We start from the raw sequence: 7,269 nt of genomic DNA on the forward strand, positions 1-7,269 counted from the left end.
GTATCTTCCGGCCCATGTATGGCCCATGACGTCTTTCAGCCCATATCAGTCCCTTTGTAACTCTTGGCCCATTAACGGCCCTTGGTGAAACCGGCCCAACAGTGTATCGCTTTATACCCATTAGCGGCCCATTATTCCATTGGGTCATTTCCAGCCCGTGTTACCTTTCGGCCTTCTAAGGGCCCATTTATTCTTGGGCTCATTTCCAGCATTCGGTTACTTACGGCCCGTTACTGGCCTTTTCTGCTTGTGGGCCAAATTCGGCCTGTGGATACAGTTAGCCCGTTTGTGGCCCGTTAATCTGTTGCGCCATTTTCATAGCATCATCAAATACGGCCTATTAATGGCCCATTATGGTCAGCCCATAAAACGTACGATTTCCACTCTAGTCCATTTACGACCCATTATACGGCCCGTACAAGGACCATAGATGAGATGACCCATAGAAGGCCCATGGATCCTATGAGGTGTAGAAGGCCTATTTATCCAACAGCCCATTGAAGGCCCATGGATCCGACGGCCCATAGAAGGCCCATGGATCTGACGGCCCATAGAAGGCCCATGGATCCGACAGCCCATAGAAGGCCATGGATCGTCCATCCCGTAGATGGCCCATGGATTGTATAGCCCGTGGAGGGCCATGGTCACTACAACATTTCGGCGAGTTGGCCCCCGTTTGACCGATATAGTGTAATACAAGAATTATCCTACTCTATACTATCACCTCTAAAAACATACACTATAAAATAAAGAGACTAAGGCATAAAACATAGAATAATCCTAGACTATACAATAAAGAAATTACATCCGATTATACCCACCGGGCATTATGGTTCGGCACCGGTGATAATAAAGCATACACAAACAGCAAATTACATACACTGGCAAATACAGCTCATACATCATGGACGCGCATCAACTTAACTCCATTTGAACTATAATCTCTTCAGGAAATAGGATTGGCTGGATTCAGATAGCACAAATTTCAGTCTGCAAAATCTCCAATTCCTTCGTAGTTACCTCAATGTCTTGTTTCATTTTTTGACTCCTGCATCTAATACCTGCATGTCCAGTCTCAACTTATTTATTTTATGTTGTGAATCATGTACACGTTGTCTTGCCACCACTAGTTGATGCTCGAGAACATCAGCATTCCAATTCCAATCCATAATCATTCGGTAACGGCCATGCCACACAACTCGCAGATCTTTGTGTTGATGTCACTTCATCCTGAAATGTTTCTGTAAGAACACATGACTAGGGCAAAAATATAGTTACAACAGTGAAGCGAGCAAGACAAACTATTTTGTACATGGTAAAACAGGACTAACAATAATGTTACATGTCATGAAGCATAAGCAGGTGATATTTTAAATTTATAAAAAAGGTAGTCTATGTAGCCTGCATACAGAAATCTCTCTTAGCTCACCAGAGGAGCATGATGTTGGGGCCCAATCCAAAACACAGACAAGTTACAAACTTAGACAACACGTTGCATATAAGTAAGCAAGCTCAATTAAAATCTTAGGGAGCATAATGAACAGCAGAGGGTTTCATACAAACATACTACAGCAAGCAAAACTATGCAATCATTAGCCTAGTATAAACTAGATTGTGAGCCTCATGCAATAATAGTTGGTTAATAGACTTCAAAGCTTTAGGCACACTTCGGCAGAGTAATTAAATGGTAAGGCCTTTAATTATGTCAACTAATAGTTATACAAGTACCCAACATCAGGCATCATTCATTGGGCATCTCATTAACTGAGGACAACTAAAGCAATTGAAAAGAGCAAATTAACTATGCCTGGAACAAACAAGGAATTAAACTATTGAGTTGGATACAGTGACTTACCTTAACAGGTTGAAGAGTCTTAGCGCAGCTCCTACTTATCTTGCAAGGATCCTTCCTAACATCTTATACTTGGAAATCATCAATCTTATCTTCATTTCACCCCCTCTGCAAGGTGACACAAACTAGTTACTCGTCTCCTTGGAAGATAAATATGCGTACTCTCCAGTCTGTGAACACAAAAGGATGAGATTATAAAAAAACACAACATAATGAAACATGCCGCATCTCTTGCACTTGCACACAATGAAATGAGCATTTACTATGTCTACACTATGTAAAAACTAGGCATACCTTCGAACTAGATCTCCAGGTACTCTTGGAGAGCCTACTTTAGTGTACAACCAAACCTTTATGTCACCTATGAGTTAGACAAGGCCCCACTACAGCAGCCCTTCATGTTTAAATTGTTGACAAGCTCTGTTAGAGTGTTAGGTCAAGAACAACAAGTAATCAAAGCAAATAATCCTAGTATGGCTGGCTGATGCAAACAAGCAATTGAATAGATGTGTGAGAAAATCTTACATATCAACAAAAGAAGCAAAGAAGGAGGCATAAAGACCATCACTTGAATGACCAGATTTAAGGAGCATTTAAACATCATGTGCAACGTATGAACTAACATAAACATTGCATATTCCAGATTCTACAATGGAATGCACATGTATTAGGTTATGCCATGTATGATGATGCCTAAATGTACACTATAGCAGGCAAGAGTGATTCATCATTGCACGCACAATTGAATTGCAGGTTTAGGGCCTGTTCGATTCCGCCTTTTCAGGGCTTATTGTCAAAATAAGCCATAAAAGATGTAAAGAAGTCATTTTTGAGTTATGGGCTTGGGCTTCACTAATTTCGCTTTGGAGGGGGGTGTTTCACGTAGAACCTCACTAAAAATTGAAGGGAAGGGGAATAGTGAAATGACTCTGTTGTCTTCCTATATTACACTCAAAATGCAACTGCTGACGTCCGTCTCACACTTGACCCTCAAGTAAAAACAAACACGCAAGCATTCATTGCCCTGCCCTCTTGCATCTCCTCTCCCCTTTCCCTCTACCTTGATCCCCTACCTGCAGCACTAGGGTTCCTCCAGCGAGTCGTCGGCACTGGTCCCATCTGGCCTGGTCCACGACGATGCCCTGTCCAGCTAGGCTACATGGCCGCCGGGTAGGGGCAAATCTCCCTGGCTGCTCCTCCCTCTAGCGCCGCCCCTCATTGTCATGGTCTCCAGTAGCTGCTCCACTGTGGTTCGTCCAACGCACTACTCCTGCGGGCGCTGCACAACTACGGCTGACGCCACACTGCGGTAGAAGGCACCTTATTCCCCCTCCCCTCTTCCCAGGCTGTGGCCTTGAGGTGCTATTGAAGGATGAGCTCATCCAACAAGGTGAGGATCTCCTCTGATAACCAGCCACTTGGACCATAGAATTTCAATAAATAATTGTTCTTCATTTAAATGTGGGTCATGCGTTCTTCGTTTAAATTAGGCAATGGGATCTCTATGGAAAACATTGACCAAAGTAGATTGTGCCAAGTAGATGGTATCTTCATATTTGCATTTTGAGCAAATAGTGATGGTATGTTTTCCTATCATATTAAATACTACACTGGGTTCAATTTGTGATGTTTGCAAGTCAAATTAATTTTCATATGGGCAGCAAAATGAAAAAATATAATGCAATCTAGACTTTTCACTGATCATACCAAAGATAAGCTGAAAACGCAATGAAAAGAACTGGTTGGCTTATTACATGGAGCTTATATTCACAATTGCTTATTTTCTTTGGATAACTCATAATAACTGTCCCAAAGAAACTTGGCCAATAGAACTGACATACAAATAACATGTCACGATGATTGTAATGGAGGAGTGACGTACCATAGCACACTATATAGGCTCACCGCTGCCTCTCCTTTTTTTGTGATGTTCCATGAAATTGCCACATGCATCTCGTACTTTTTTGTGTAACCCTATCTGCAAGTTGACACGACTAATTTCAGACATCTCTACATGATAATACATTGCATATCCCTTGCGCATATTTAAACCACCAATTAATGATTGTGTGCGTAGCATAAACTAGCCATGACTCTGTGTGTTGAACTAGCAGGAACTCTAAGGGAGCCTAACGTAGTGCACTGGAATTCCTACATGCCACCTACGATTTTGTGTAATGTATTGCCTCTGTTCCTAAATATATGTCTTTGTAGAGAATCCAGTATGGACCACATACAGATGTATATAGATGCATTTCCGAGTGTAGATTCACTAATTTTGCTCCGTATGTAGCCTATAGTGGAATCTCTAGAAAGACTTGTATTTAGGAACGGAGGTATGAGGTAGTATCATGTATGACATCTACATATCTAATTTAGCAGCCAGTAGTAGAACTCATTGGCTCCACAAAGGGATTGCTCATCAAAAATCCTAGCAAAGCGCGCTGGCACGCACAGAACAATACAAGAGAGAGAGAGACGCACTTACAAGATCATAGCAATGCCTAAGTCCAAGATCTTGGTTGGCCAAGTTGTTAGATCCAGAAGAAACATCGTCCTTGTAGTTTTTGCAGCTGCATAACAGGTAACAACGACCTGTTAGTATATTTGAAGTACATCGGGCAGGTGATGCTGGACGGGTTTAAAGGTGACAAGTACCTAGACCGAGGTAGGTGCTTGGCATCTTGCCATACGGTGGGAATCAGGTTTGAAACGTCAAGGGTGATGACGTTGCGCTGGTTGTTGGGGTCCGGTAAGGAGATCTAGAACCGTTGAGTACGGTGTTTGCGGAGCGGCTCCGGTAGGGTGGACTACGGTGTGGGCGAAGCGGATCGGTGGTCGTGGACGAGGGCGTAGGTGAAGCTGTTCTGGTGGTTGGGTTAAGGATGGTGTCGATGATGAGGATCTGCGCCCATGGACGGGGCGTCAGAAGCTGCTCCGGTAGGTTGGATGAGGATGCGAGGAAGCGGATCTGAGGCCGTGGACTTGTGAGTTGGCAAAGCGGCCCCGGTAGGGTTGAGAATGGTATAGGCGAAGCTACTCCGGTAGTGTTGACGATGGTGTCGACGAAGCGGCTCCGGTAGGGTTGAGGAAGGTGTCGGCGAAGAGGATTAGAGGTCGTCGACGGGGGCTTCGGTGGGGCGGCTCCAGTGGGTGTGGATGAAGCGTCTCCGGTGGGGAGTATGAATGAGCCACTGCAGATGCGCGCTGGTTGATGAGAGTATCGGCGAAGCAGATCCGGCACCGTGGACAAGGCCGGCACTGAATGGGCTGTGGTACAGTGGTGGATAAGCAGTGTACTTGTTTCTAGGGGAGGTGGGAGGGGTAGATGCGGCCGCAGAAGCAGATCCGGTGAGGTGGACGCTGCTGGCAGTGAATGGGCTCTAGTACGCCGGTGGATGAGCATTCTAGGGTTTCGAGAGGGAAGGGGAGAAAGGCCGATGAAGTACGGACGACGTGATGTAAGATGCTCTGGTGCTATGGAGTTAGTCATTTTTGCGGGAGGGGGGAGGAAATGGGGGTGCCGTGTAGTGGGGGGAACAAGAAGTTACCAAAGCAGCCCCGACCTACTATGTAGATGAGGGTGGTATTGTAACTGTTGGTCTCCGTGCACCAATGACAAAAGGGGAATTTCGCATGCTAAAGACTTAGGTGGTGGAAATTTTAGAAGGAGGCAGGAGATTTTGCCGCCCGTGGGATCGTTCGTATCCAGCTTCAACTAATTTGGGACCATGCTAGCGGGAAGGTCATGCTAGACTGTGTACACAGGGCACGCGTCAGCAGTTAATAACTGGTGTGAAGTCCATCCCATAAAAAACACAATAACTCAGGATGATGCGCCGATAACTTGGACGTTCACACGGGCGCGGAAAATCGTACGGGTGTAGTGGTGCGTTCACAAAAAAAGGGATCAAACGGTCAGCCTATGTATTTCTCGTGTAAATAGATAATTTAGTGCCATTGGTTATTTACTTTAAACATAATGCATTGACGTGTTAGTGTAGAGGCGCACAAAAAGAAATGGATATTGTAGTCCGCTACTTAAAAGTGTTACCTCATATGATTACATAGCCTCCATTTCATAAATTGCGTACCCGTTGAATTCATATATGAATATTACATATATTACTTCATAATAGAACCTTAAATCATCCAAGACTAATGAATTTGAAGGCAAGAGTAACAATGGTGCATGTACATGATAGCTACATTGGTTGTTTGAAGAAACATCACTATAACTTTGGCATGCACAACTGAAAAGGTTTACTTAAATAGAAAAAATGTGATATGTGAGTGTCCAATCTTTATAGTGTTGGATCGATATTGTACCTTTGGCCACGATACGAAGTAGATGATTTATGTTCAAGAGATGCATGTCCACGATTGCTAGATAGTGATACGTGAATGAATTGTGCAATCTCTCTCACACACATACATATCTCATTTCCCTGTGGGCATCGAAATCACACACGCGTACTTTGTATATTTCTCTCCCTCCGTCAAGGTTAGAATTCATCTTTCTACCCCGTCCTACAAGTCTCTCACACAGAAACACACACGCTCTCTCTGTCTAACACGCCCCCCTTTAATTCCGCCCACCCACAGCCACTAATGTCTCAAAGTATAATAATGTCTCTCACACATATGCCTAAGGTTAACTCGAGTCTCGGAACCATATGAATACACACAATGGGATTCCAGCAGAGCACCTTTTGTTTTGTGATTTCTCTCTCTCTCTCTCTCTCACACACACACACACACACACATGCGCGCGCGCATGTTGTTTCTCTCTTCATTTTTTCTGGCACTTGCATGCACACCGTGTGTTTATCTTCATGATGCTTTAAGTATGCCTCGCACAAATGCTATCTCCTATCCCTTAATATAGCTAGATATTTGTCACACAAACTCCTTCTCCCTACTAGCAAGATGCCCATGTGTTGCACGGAATATCAAGATGCATTTGTATGAGTAGTTTATCTTGTGGGAGAAAAGGATGAACATGGAAATGCCTTATTTGCAAATGTGGAGAGGGGTGTGGGTATCTTTTTGCAAAATTGCCATAGTTTCCTTGCTATCCGTCGGATATAAATTGGATGGCCTATATTGCAGGATGGCAGGAACACCATCATCACCAACTCTGTTTTTTATAAGAGTAGAGATATGTAAGTGTCATTGCCCCCCCCCCCACACACACCCACGCACCCACACACACACCCACACACCCACACACACACACTTCCCAACACCGAAGGAGTATGGTGACACCTCGATCTTGATACTAATCTATCGACTGGCTTCTCTCTCAGACACACACATACACACACACACACTACCCGACACCGAAGTAGTAGAGTGGCACCTCGATCTTGATAGTAATCTATCTACTCCTCTTTCAAACACACACACACTCGCTA

This window comes from Triticum aestivum, chromosome 6B, assembly GCF_018294505.1.
Source record: "Triticum aestivum cultivar Chinese Spring chromosome 6B, IWGSC CS RefSeq v2.1, whole genome shotgun sequence".
Lineage (NCBI taxonomy): Eukaryota > Viridiplantae > Streptophyta > Magnoliopsida > Poales > Poaceae > Triticum > Triticum aestivum.